Source organism: Hesperophylax consimilis, chromosome 11 (assembly GCF_061612785.1).
Source record: "Hesperophylax consimilis isolate HC1 chromosome 11, BYU_Hcon_1.0, whole genome shotgun sequence".
In the NCBI taxonomy this organism is placed as follows: Eukaryota; Metazoa; Arthropoda; class Insecta; order Trichoptera; family Limnephilidae; genus Hesperophylax; species Hesperophylax consimilis.
In genome coordinates, this window is record NC_142846.1 from 18,966,530 (window position 1) to 18,981,318 (window position 14,789).

Here is a 14,789-nt window from a genome sequence, read left to right on the forward strand (position 1 = left end):
GTGCTAAAAAAGGTATCTAAAAAAGTCAATTTTCTTAGAAGATTAAGAAATAAACTAAATGGAAACACTACAGAGCTGATTTATAAAACTATAGTTGCTCCACATTTAGATTATTGCTCTACTGTGTTGTATTTGGCCAATGAAGGAAACTTGAACAAGCTAGATGTTATACAGAATAGAGCTATGAGATGGATACTAGGAAAAGGAAAATACGCAAGCATAGATCAAATGAGAGAACAGCTAAATTGGATTTCTATAAAAAAGAGACTATTATTTAATGTGTTAATTTTTGTACATAAAATCATGAACAACCAAATGCCAAAATATTTTAAGGATGAAATTGTTTTTAATAGAGATGTTCATAATTACGAAACCAGAAATGTAAATAGGATTAGATTGCCACATATGAAAAAAACAAAATCACAGAACTGCCTAATGTACAAAGGACTAAAAATGTATGATGAAATGCCTGAAAGTCTGAAGAATGAAGGAAGAATGAATGTATTTAAAAAGAAATGTTATATTTATTGTAAAAATATGTAAAATTACAAAATGAAATATGATCTTGTTTATATTAGTTTATATTCAAATGTATAAACTAACTCAATAAATAATAAAAATAAAAATAAAAATAAAAATTCTGAGTTTCTGATTTCTATTTTTTAGTTTCCGAGTTCTGATGTAAAGATGATGATGATTTTGAGAGTTTTTGCTGAATCATAAGACGATTTTTGTGTTTTGAATAGATTAATAAACTGACGTGGTTTGAAATTTTTTGTTTGAAGACAGTTACACACCTTTTGCTGTTTCACAGAATTTGAACAATTCATCAAGTTGATTATCAAGTTATGTGAAGGTTCTATTCAAATTCTGTCATTATATCATAACTGGCCAGTTGTTTAAAAAAAGTGAAATAATAACACAACTTGAATAGAACCTACACAAAACTTGATAATTGACAATTTGATGAAACAACTCGTCCTAAGGATGGGTTGTGTCAAAAAAAATTTGAACAGTTCATCGAAGTTCAATGTTGATTTAAAAGTTTTGTGAAGGTTCTATTCCACTTCTGTTATTATATCATTACTGACCAGTTATTTAAAAAAAACTGAAATAACAACAGAACTGCAATAAAACCTTCACAAAACTTGAAAAACAACAACGAAATTTGATGAATTGTTCAAATTCTGTGAAACAACCCTCCCTAACTTTCTAAAATTCGTCTCAAATCCTTTGGTCAGAACAACCAGAAATTAAAACAATATAAATGTGAAACTAAGAAACTGGACATGGGTCCATTCTTTCAGCATCCAATGCCTATTTATTTTAAGTGGTTAATTAATGTTTAACATTATCCCGCTTAAGGAAAAAGAAGCAAAGTTAAGGCTTTTATTTTTATTCACTGGTGTTAATCGAGCGACCGAATCGTGGCTTCCGTCCATATTATTTTTAAACCCCTCTTTTTGGGATCTTTACGCTCTTTTAACGCTATCTTTTAAAAATAATTTATAATGAATTTGTTTTATTAATTTGTACAAAATTATTTTTTATAAAACAAGTAAAAAAAATATTTTATTTTTTAGGAATATGTTTTCATAATAACAATGACAGCAATGATATTTTGCTGAAAGTACATTAAAACTGACTTACACTTTCAGGGATGTCGCAATCTTTTTTAGCTGTCGTAAGCTATGTATAGTAGTTTTTAAAATGTTTTGGACCATATTATTCTATTGTTAAATAAAAATTGAAATTCAGCGAAACCGGGTGGTAACTAAGGCATTCAAAACCCTGCCTAATTTAACCATATCTCACTACTATCCTGCATATACATTTGCGAGCCGAACCTCGAATAATGGGAACGGAACGAACCAACCGTGAACGGCGTGAACCGCCGCCTCGGGGTTGGTTTGCACTTCGGCTTCGCAAGTCTATACGCAGCTAATAAAGACAAAAACCGTTTTTTACTAAAAATCCATATGTATGTGGTAAGTACTGAGTGTCTAAGGAAGGAATAATTAGAAACTTAAAAACAGTTTTTATGCAGTTCCTGAACGACAATGTTTCAAATAAATGTAAAATAGGTATTTAAAAAAAACACTCTACTTACGTGTTTTGTGACATGTTTGTTCAAACCATACCAACCCAGGTATCAAATATTTTAAGCAACACAAACCCTGTATTAAAAATCCGAGCAAGCGCTCTTGCCGCTACCAAAAATTCTTTTACCACTCCATCCCAAACATGTTTCTTTCCAAAATTGATGATTCCACGTCCCCTTGGTGACAGCCGTTGGCCCGTTATCTAAATTTTCAACTCGTTTATTCCAGAAGCGGCTTTTACCAAGTTATACCTTACTAATTGAAGAAGTGTAACATTATTAAAGGCAGATAGGACTTACTGGGTTACCGAAATGAACCAAAACTAGTTTGGTTTTCTTAAATTCCCTAATTGAATTATAAAACCCGTAAGTGCCATTCTATTAATTACTGAAGAATTGTAACACTGCCGAAGGAAGGTAGGGATCTTATTGGTATATTGAATCGAGATGAAACAAGTTTTTTTTTCCATAAAAATCCGTAATTGAGTTATTAAACGCCTAAGTGCCATTCTATCAATTGGTGTATATGCCGAATGGTTTGATCTGTGATGATCCATGATACATTTTTAACTTTTCACTTTTTTTTGTCAAATGTATCATTAGATAATTTGAATTTTATCAAAATATTTTATTTATACTTACACAAAATAAGAGTCCCAATCACCCTATGGAACTGTGGCACTGTTTAATTTTTTGATATATTGCGGTGATAGGGGATGTTTGGGAAGGATAAGAGGAAGAGAAAGGTTGGGTGGTACCAACCTCAATATTCATATATGATCACTAAAAGTAATTATGCAAATTAGACAACTTTTCATACCACTCAGGAACGAGTTTTTTAACATACCCATTTACCAGGCTATTCGTATCTGGTTTCCAAACACGGTTTAAGTCATTTCAAGCAATGTTTTGTCCCTGAAAGGTGGTCTTTTACCAGGGCGATACTAAAAGTATCTACCACTCATAATAAATAAATAAAATTAATGTTTATTTGCTAATCCAGGAGTGTAGCGTACCCTTTGCTATGGTGATCATATAGCTAAATGTTTGCGATCAAATTGATCATATTCGGTAATAATACATATTGTGTAGCGTACAGAAATATGACTGAAAAATATGCTACTCGTAGATATCAGATAAATCCTGTTAAACTTTTGAATTCATGAACCTACAATAAAAAAATCCTAAAAGTTAAAAATCTAACTGAAAACAGGGACATTTGGTCAAAGGATAAGCTGGCGTAATTATGTATCAAGCAAAATACAGTATTTACTTTGGCATTGCTTAATCACTGTTCACTCGTTTTCATTGGGCATTTCCCATTCACAAAACACTTACCTTAAACGGCACCTGGAAACGCTGCAATAGGAGATAAATGTGTGTTTCTATTATTCCAGTTAGACGTATTTATGAACCAACCGATGCAATTTAGTTTATCATTTGAAATAAGCACATAAAATTCTAAATGAGAATAACGCTAACCATATTAACATTATGGCCTTAATAACGCACCATAATAATAGTATTACGTAGTAAGCAGCCTTGGTAGCCGCATTTAGTATATGAACTGTTGTGGCAGGATGAACAAATCAGACTTTTCGGTATCGGAGTAATAAAACGTCAGAGAACGCGTGATTTCCATATCAAAGTCAGGATTAAGCTTTAAAGCCTTAGTTACGAACCATCCAGTTACAAAACCCCTGCGTATTGTTCGTGGACATGTTTTTAAAATGGCTTGTTTACTTTCTTGATCCAAACAGCGACGTTTATTTTTCTCAAATTAAATTATCTTAGAGTAGGTGATAAAGAATATGCAAGATTGGCCTCTGTGGTACAAACTTAATAATGCATTGAGGTACCACATTGAGGCGAGCAGTGTAAAATGTTTTAGTTCCTGATGATGAATCCGGCCCGAATATTGTCCACTTAAAAAATTCGATATATATAGAAAGAACAGCAGAAACACAATAAAAAAGGAGAAAATCAACCTGTCTAGTCTCAAATAATTATAAGCAATAATTAGTCGCCTGAAATACCAATACAAATTGAAAATATCTCCTGAGTAAAAATAAATGCCGCCAACGGGAACTGAACCCGTGCCTTCTGATGTCCGGTCAGGTGCTCTGAAACCACTGAGCTATTTTGGCTTATTTCCAACCCGCCAAATAATTCAATATGTACTAGCACCTCAATCAACAATTACTGCTTATTAGATTTTTTCACCTGTAAACAACAAGCTTTATTTTTGTAGGAAAAGCTTTGTTATTGCTAAATTTCTCACTAGATGACGTCGAGACATATTATATCTTCATTTGTTGGTGAAATATATTTGACTTGTCAAAAATATATTATTATTATTTTTTAAATTCTAACTATTCGTTATTCTTTAAGCTATGCATAAAACCTTGTCTTATAAACATTAGTTTATCATTATAAAAAAATTATAATATTCCACAAGTCAAAGATATTTCACCAACAAATGAAAACAAGATGAAGTCCTTTTTTAGAAGAAAATTCTGACAGGGATAATGTAAGCTCACGTATGTAAGTTCATCATGATTTTCATATAATTATACCAGTTTAAACCAATAATGTTGAGTTTGCGAACAATCATGATGCCACCCAGTGCATTATGTCTCAATGCAAGTGAATTGAAAGAAAACATTGTCATGAGGCTTGCTGTCTGTAACTTGTTGAAAAATGCAATAAAACTGCACATAACAGCATGTGACCTCGTTGGAGACGTACTCTATAATGTCCCATGGTATATCTTTAAGGCTTGACCCGGGTTCAGGTCTGAAAGCCTGAGTTAAATATGGGAAGCCTAGGGCGCTAAAAATAATAATGTTTTCATAATAATGTATTTTCTGGCGAGAGTAAATATTTGGGTACATTATATATCAACGATTTTTTTCGTGAGATTCTTTCTCAGACACAAATTTGTGTAATTTTAGTGTGAATTCTTTTGTTAATTCAAATACATTGTGTAATTTTTTATCGGGTACATTTGGAAGAAAAATTGTAATTTTAACAACAATCCAAAGAATCCATAGTATTATTAATGATTTATTTGAAAAAAAAAAAACGTTTTAATAGGCCATTCAAAGATTTACATCAATCAGACGTCTTTTGCAAAATGACTGACTATGCCTTAAAAATAGTAGACTAAACCTAGAAATTCCAGACCCAAAGCTTTGATTCATAGATGAGTATGTAGAAGTATAAATAATTGAGATTTTTTTTTGTTTTTCTCTGTGCTTAGTTAAAAAGATCAAATTTAAAGACTTAGACGTATTATTAATACATAATAGACCCATGCGTATTCTTTATTATTACATTATTCAAACAAGTTGAAGTTTTTCTTGCTAGAGACATAAGTCGGTTCCTTTTTTTACATTTAAACCATAAAGAATCCTCAAAAGCTCATTTACCTTTCACCGAGCTTTCTTTATAATAGTCAAAGGGCAATAAGAGCTCATACGAATAAAAATGTTAGGAATTCCCGCCTCTGTACCGACTTTTTGACACTTTAAATAAAGTGTAACGAAACTTGCAAGTATGAGAAAAAATACCCGCGAACTAAAGTCAAGCGCGGTGCTTTAAAATATCTCTACAAAATCAGGGCACTCAGCATAAAAGATATATTATCTATTCGGAACTTTTTTTAAGTTCTGTGTTTGAATTTACTCTTTTTATTACGGTTATGAATTTTGTTAAAAAAATGTGTTGAATACCATCCCCTTTACTCATGATATGTGACGTGAATTTTAAGACACTGCGTAAAAACGTTACTTATATCACATTAGTGTATTTTTGGGGTATTTTAACGTGGTTCTGCCTTTTTTAGGGGGGTGCTAAAATTTTGAATGTGATTAAATTTCTTTGAAGTTTACCGCCGTCGTTACAATGAATGCGATAGATAAAACCTTCAATGGCTGAAGGGGGGTATAAATAATTCTAGTCGCTTTGACTTCTTCACCTTTTTTATATCCTGACCGCTCTGTAGTAATTACAAAACGGATTTACATCTTCGAATAAAACATTAAATAATAATCACACGAAAGTATCGGAAAGCTGGGGATACAAGATGTGAACAATTATTCGTCGTTATCGGGTGATAAAATTTTATAATATTTGATTTGGTTTTGAAATGTTTGGGGCTTATTCTTAAGAAAAGTTTAAGACTCGTAAAACTACGTAAACCCACACATTTAGTGCTTATGTCATTCAATTAAGTCTCTTTAAGGGTGATAACGAACTATCCTATAATGAACAATCTTTTTTTCTGTACAACTGAATGAACATTATTACGTGGGGATTTGAATTCGGAATGAATAAATCTTAAGTTCAACAAAAATAAAATATATTCAGCTCATGAAGTCATAATTATCGATCTGAAGTTATGGATATTTGATATTTAATATCCACCGGATTGTCAAAAATTGTTTTATTAGAAAAAAAACTGTGTTAAACCTGGGTGAAGTCGGGCAGTAACGAGTGGCAGTTTTCTATAAAGTGTGTTTGAACAGTGAACTTTCATTAAAAAATATATGGAAATAAGACAAACTTGCATTATAAATTTACCAAAACTTTTAATAGTGCACCATTCGAATTCCGTGATGCCCAAGTGCGAGTCCGAAATAAATTCCAAATTCCATATGTGCGCTATGAATATCAGCACCTATGGGACCTCCCGTCATATTTCTTAGATTCATACAAAACATATAGCGGTACACCGACAAACCACGGGAATCTACTAGCTGCCTGAGTGCGAAGCACCTACGTGACGTAATAGTATTTTGCAAGATACAACAAATGTTTTTCAGTGATTATCCCATTTTAAGTTGCCATTAAAAAAAGTTACTTACTGAAGATTTTATTTTTTATACTAAAGAACAAACAGTTTCAAACAATAGTTTTCAACTAAATTAAATTCCTTATCAACTGGCGTTTAATTGAATCCCCGAAATATATATTGTTGCTATGTTGCTAATCCATGGTTCAGTGATGTAATGATATTCCTTTAGATCTAGTGAAAAAATATTTAATGTGGAAATATCAACATAGGATTTTTTATACATCTGAGGGAATTTTTTATCCCCTTTTAATATCCGATTGAACTCCCAATAAGATAGGCCACGAACCTCCACTGGTAGCAACTAACAAATATAAATATATTTTATCCTCTGGAAAGTATGTAGCTATGTACTTTAGTTAGTAACTTCTAGTAAATTAATGATTCAAAAATAATGCATTAATTCGACGGTCGTCTCTTATAAGATATGATAATTATTTTATCCGCATGCCAGTTAGTATATTTTGTTACGTAAATGGTTGTATAATATCTCTTTGAAAAATTTAGCCCTGACAATGAAAAGGGAATCATATCAAATCCAAAATGTCAGTAGAGTAACATGATATAGCACTTTATGCCGAGATACATATAATCAACTTTTACAGATAGACTTTTACAACTTCGTAAAAGATCATTAGATCCCAAAAATTATTCCATTCGATTTTATTGAATGTTAAAGACTTTTTTATGAAGTTGTTTTAATTTGTTTGTCAAGGGGTCATATCTTTTGATAGCTGGGCGACACCTGAGGCGACCAAAGATATTCATATGGGCACAAAATTAACTATCTGAAGCTTTCTATGATATGAAAATTAATAAAATCCTTTTGGAGAATGTCAGAACACTTATAATTTCATTGATAGAGGACAGTGGCATGATTTATCATTGGATAAAACAAAACACTTCACGTGTTTTCAAAAGTGGATGACCGAAGAAGAAGAAAATTTATCACAGAAGTGGCGACAAATAAAAATGAATCTGGGTTTTGTTATAATCTTTCACTAAGATATCCCGATTTAAATTTTATAAATAATGTGTACTTGTTTTTTTTTTGAGTATATTTATATACATGTAGTTATACTATTCGATATGTTTTAAAAAAGAAAATGTTTAAATTGAATAGCTGAATACGTTTTTTTTTTATTTTAATACCGCATAAGAGTTCTACCTGCTTCCAACCATCTGGATCTATGGCATCCCCATTTGGGGTATGTTGTGAGGCTGAAGGTAGCGGGAGGGGAAGGTGATGGGGAACAGGAAAGTGATGAAGTACCTGGCAAACAAATTTACTTGCGTATGCCAAGATTTAAACCCGCGTCCTCCGGATTGCTAGTCCAGAGTCGTACTTCTCAAGCACGGAGGCCGTCATGATGATGAAAGGGAAAATATTGTATATTCTTTACAAAATTATTATTAATAACTTAATGAGTTGAACCTCAAATTATAATATAATATTATAATTATATATTATGTATTTTAAATAAAGTCAAACATTCCCGAGTTACGAATAACCCTACAATATTAATTTATATATTTTTGAAAATTCGAAATTTTCTCTCATTGGAAATTCTAACATCAGTCTACCACGCTTTGGTACAATCAAATCTCCAATACGCTGTAATCAGCTGGGGAGCTGCATACAAAACAAATCTACTCCCTGTTGAAATTGTACAACGTCTAATTATAAAAATAATATTGAAAAAATCAAGGGATTATCCAACACACCTAATTTTTGAAGAATTTAAAGTATTTAAATTTAATGATCTTGTCCAAAAAACATAATAAAAGAAAAACAAAATCACAGCTTTTTAACTAAAAGTCGTACTCGTCAAAAATATATATTTCCAACACAAAAATGTAACACCACTTTTGCTCAACATTTCATATATCTAGGGAAAAAATACTTCAACAGCCTACCCGAAAATATCAGAACAATAGAAAACGATAAACACCTACTAAAAGCAATTAAAGAGAAGTTCAATGTAAAAATACCAAACTGATGAAACTATCTTTCTAATTAATTATAAATTTTAATATTCATAATTACAAACCCAAAATATTCTTCATATTGATACTCACTACTCTTCTAGACACAAGCACCAGCTTCTATAGAAGAGGAACATTAAAAAATCAAAAACAGTGAAAACTAATTGTATGAATTATCTTTGTTAACATTATTGATTATACTCTGTAAATTCATTAATTATTTAATAAATATATTTAAAGTAAAAAAAAAAAAATTAAAAAAAAATAGAAAATATTCTACTACAACCACGGTAAGCGTGACGGCAGCCTAGGAAATTAACGTATGATGCTTGGGTGGAATCCAAATGCAATGCCAACTCAGCCACTGACCGGAAGAATTTAATCATTGAAGACAATATTAGCGATTCTTAAACGAAAATTTGAAACGAAAAAACTAAAAATCTAGGAATGTTGTTATTCAAGACACTATCCAGATTGCATTTAGTTCGGTGGGATCATACTTAAAGACAGCAGCCAATGAAAACGTAAGTTAAGAAAATGAAGATAATGTTCGTTATTCTTATTCTAAGTATGATACCAAATAAAATAAAATAACAATATGTTTTTGTTAAAGCCGACATGTAGATATGACAATACTTGATAAAGTGAAAAAAAAAATATTTACAACCGAAGGAAATAGAGTCGAATCAGCTCAGTGGTAGTAAAGTGCCCCGGAAAGGGTCAAGTCCTGAGTTGGATGTTTCTGTTTCAAATTTTCGTTTGAGATCCGCTAAAATTGTTTTCAATGATTAAAAAATATGTTCGTCTATGCAAACACAACCATATATTTTTTATGTTATTTAAATTTTCCAACTTATTTATTTATTCCATTGGTAGCGAAACAACTTTTATTAGGATTAAGTCAGTAAAAGTCATATTATTTCGTTAAAAGTTATAACGGTATTGTTTGACAAATAAAAAGACGACACCGCTTCTGTAAATATTTACCCTACCTTTGTCGCTAGTCGGTGTCGGTTTTGTGGGTTTTACGAGCCACCGAATACCACTTTTATGACATTTGATATGATTTATTGGTCATAATTTTTTATTTAAAATTATAAATATCATATTTTATTGATGTTTAAAAATAATGGTTACATCTATAATTTTGATGTTTTTGGAAATATAAGCACATATAAACAAACTAACAAAAACATTGCTTTCGGAATATGGTGATTTATACCTGCGACAGACCACGCTAAATTCTGGTGGCTTGGCCTATTTCATAATATCGCGCTTCATACATTCCCATTGATAGTGTATGATGATCGATATGCTGAAATAGGCCAAGCCATGATGCGTATAGCGTAATGTGTCGCTACCTTAATTTCCAAGGAAATATCACATCATTCGTATAAGGTAGGTACACTAACAAAAAACACGTTTATTGTCACGTGTACTTTAAACTCAAAATCATCAACTTGACTGACTGTTTTAACCACTGAGCTACGATGGCAACATTCGGAATAACCGTGTTCACAAACTACGATTGATTAAAAAAATCAGCCTGTGGCATCAACTTGTATGCGAAAAGTTATCCAGTCAAAATACTATATTTTTAACCGTCGAGTAGATCAGGTTAACTGTTTCTACGGCATTAATGAGCTCATATTCTCCACCTTCTGGTCGGGGACTAGTCGCATCGGCAAAAGGCCTCAAGGTGTCCCTTTTTTTCACCCAAAAAACCATTCAAAATTAAAAATACATGTGGGTATTCCACATATTTTCGTAAAGCCAGTTTTTTTTAAATGTTTTCTCTGCTATCCGTTCCGAAGTGTGAGTTGTCTCTGCCATCAAATCTGAACTTCTGTGTTTAACAGTCTTAATTCTCGATTTCTTATATTGAAATTCTAACTTCAGTATCAATTACTTCCTGAACTTAACTAAATGCAACGAACACCTCCGCACATTCCTCCAACACAGCTTCCGATGACCTATCGCTTGCCCCGTGCTTCCAACGACCTGAGCCATGACCCGAACCATTTTGTCACTGAATGAACAGGTTAATCAACAGATGGTGTCATTGATTTCTCTTCCACTTCCCATCAAAATGCTTCCAGTGTCCTGGGTATTTGACCACAATAGTCAAGGTTTAAGCCATCATTTTTTTAGTAAAGTATCACACCCCTAAACAAAAAGAAGCTTTCACCATCATGAAACAAAATAGTACAACCATTGTCATTTACTTTTTTTTTACTATGATGTATATTTTAGTGACCACTCTTCCATTGTGAACTCTTTATTCAGTACCTGCCAATTTTTTCAAATAGTCATAACATCTTTGACAAAAAGTGGTCCGGATGTATTCAGATTGATTTTTATTAGCTATGTTTTTATCAACTTTTTTATTCCGTGCTCGTATTTTCCTGCCTGATATCTACATTTTAGACGGTTCCGATTGTGAGTTGTTAACATATGGTTTTGAAACATATGGGTGACACAGGCTATCTTCCACTTTCCTCTCTTTAGGATGTGTTTGTACTCACTTTGGTATCTTCACGCTTTATTTTACTTCAGAAGAAACATAAATTTTGATTATGCTTACGTGTTTTTATCTAATAACCAAAAGTCCTTCTAATTCTCCTTCAAAATTGAATGAAACAGAAGTCGGGTTCATAAACCTAATTGTGTTATAAATAAATTGTAAAGGGTTACGTTGCGTAAGCTTTTTGAAGGGGTATCCTTATCCCACTCACAAAGATTTAAATACTTGACATTTGCCCTTTATTGACATGGGTTCGAATTTTTTTTCCATTGTTGAGAGCTTTTTAAGGGGGAAATATTTTTAAATAGCTACATAATAATATGATGTCAACGTTATGGTAACTCGTGAACAACATAATTGAGCGCCCCCCACACATTTTTATTTATCTAAAGCACGCAATAATCAAGCCCAAAATTAAAAGAACAAATACATAATTTGATTTCATTGTAAGAACATAAAGGAAAATTTGCAAATATTTTTTTAACAAATTATTATAAGTATTAATTAATAACCTGAAACACAAATCTAAAATGAAAAAATCTTTCCTTGAAAAATCCTGAAAAAATTTCCGTCGGCGGCATTTATTTCTTCTCGGATGATTTTTTTCAATTTATGATTGTGTTATCCTTTGTGCTTTGCTTTAAAACCTTGTATTGTAAATATAAATTAACCTTTAATTTATATATTGTGTCATTATGAAATCTTTTCTTGTCAGTAAGCTGTTGCTTAGTTCACAACCTTCACAATAATTGACAAATTCGCCATGAGGTTTGATGGTTAGTAGTTAGATAAGTATTGTGTGAGTACTTATACGAGTTGTAAATAGTTTTTTTAAATTAAATATACGTATTTCTTACCGTATTTGCAATGCAATTTATGTAAGGATATCAATTTTAACAATCTATAGTGCGAATCTCAGACTTGGCAGCAATAATATAATGGAAAAAAAATCCAACTGACAACGACCAGATAGAAGGACTAATAGGTAGGCCAGAGCCTACTACTGACTCTAGTGAACTTTTTAGAATGTGGAAAATTAGCATGACTTCTTTATATCTATACCTTTTTTTAAATGTGAAACCGCACAAGAGTTCCAACTGCTCCCAACCGTCTGGAGCCTGTGAAAATATCGAATCTCCAATTAGGGTAAGTTGTGAGGCTGAAGGTAGTGGGGAGGGGATAGAAATGTGGAAAAGAGAAAGTTGGGAAGTCCTTGGCTATTCAGATCTGGTCAACAAACACGGCCAAAGCCATTTCAAGCAACATTTCAATTCTGAATGGTTGTCTTACACCGGGGCGATACTGTGAGTGTCTTCGACTCCGGAATGTGCCACAAATATACTAAATATTATTTTACGTGAGTAATTTGTGAAACAACACAGATTAATCAGATAAAATTTACTTGTGCTCCGGGATTTGAATCCGCACAATCTCCGACTTGCTAATAGAGAGCCTTACCTCTCGACCACCGACTACTACTAAATATATTATTTTAAATGTGTTCGTTGTGAAATGATACAAATTAATCAAATAACATTTACTTGCGCACGCCTGGTTTTAAACCTGTATCCCTCGAGCCTTACCCCTCTACCACAGAAGCCGTCAAACAACGTAACACATAAACCTAGCTGAATAACCACTCTTGTAAATTTCCATTTCAACATATGTGTTTTGTATCTAGCGCCTAGTTCACTTAATGCGCAATATGTCAGCATCGATGTTTGAATGTATGTATGAAAAAATAAATAGGTATATAAAATCATTTTTCTGTAATTTTTACCCACTATTCCACCGGGTCCATTGGGTGCGAATGGCATGGCATAATTTATTCGTTCGCCTCCCTTGCCGGGTAATTAAAACCAAAAATCATCATATCGTCAGAATTTTCAACACGTTGCAAATGTTTCGGAGTCTCCTTACCGACGGTAGAGGTCTCTGGCCGGAAAGCCTGCATTTGCGCGGGAAATTTGACAGGAAACGGAACATGTGTTGGCGTGTGCGAGATTGAAAAAATGTATTCAAATTTCTTAAGTCCGGCAGACCATATACAAAGCAGGTACGTCGCACATTGATTGCCAACTTGTGGCTTGGAAGCATTCCTATGGTGAACAAGATAATGTTTTCTCGTGTTTATTTAACTGTTCTAATAGATACCAAGTCAAATGTATATTTTTTAATTATAAAAATATTCCTAAATACATATGCAAAACATGCTCGACAGCTATCAATATGTATATATACTATTGATGGTTCCATGAAAACTCAACGCAAGGGCATCCCTAGCTGGCGGTTGAAATAAGATTAAAAAATGCATCCACTGTAAATTGTTTTTCAAATATCTTTTTTTTTCAGGAGTACGAAGATCCGAAGAGTAAAAGCGAAGACGAAGATTCTAAAAAGGGATACCAACATTGGTAGTAAAAGCAATGCAGTTTTTTTAATCTCTTAAAGACCCAAGTTCACTCCTTCCCCTTCTCAAAAAAAACTTATACATAGCATCCCCAGATATGACATAGGCCCTAAGGAAAATTATTTTCCTCTGGGAATCCTGTGTGATCTAAAAAAAGAGTCACAGTACATTTGCAAAACTAACGGTATAGGTGCGATCGAAGATTATTTATTTCGGCTAATTGTTTTTTAACTGATAAAATTTTTGTTCTCTACAGTTCATCTATTTAAAGACCTACCGTCGTTTACTTTCTAATATTTATGAAGTTCACTACTTTTCCCTTTAAAATATCAACAATAGAACAACTTCAAATATAAAATAGCTGTCTAGAACCTCCTATGAGTATGTGGCCATAGTCGTTACCACGTCTTCAGAATACCAGACGGCAGAGCAGATGCACAGCGTATCACTAATTTCTAAAATAATAGATAATATATTATTGTAACTTTAAATAACCTTCAACGTTTTTGGAGTACTGCCTTATGTTAAGAATGTTAAAATATGAAATCGTGTACACTGTAAATGGATGTTTAATTTGCTGTAAAATAAGTCAAATAAAATAAAATGATAAAAATCAATTAAATTAAAAATTAAAATCGTCTGGGTTTCGGACCACTGGCGCTGTCTAGGTAGGTACATGTTCCATGTTGTGGAGTGTATGACGAAGGTGCCGCGGACCGTTGTAGGATGGGATCAAGTATCGGGATAGCACACAGCACGGGACACGAGACTGGGACCGGACGGTAAAGGATTTCACGGTACTTTGTGTTCATTTATTTATGCGTGTGACTGTATGCGTGCAGCATCCATGGTATACCATAAAAAAAGCATTATTTATATTTTTTTGAAATTTTAAACGACACTATTAGATGTC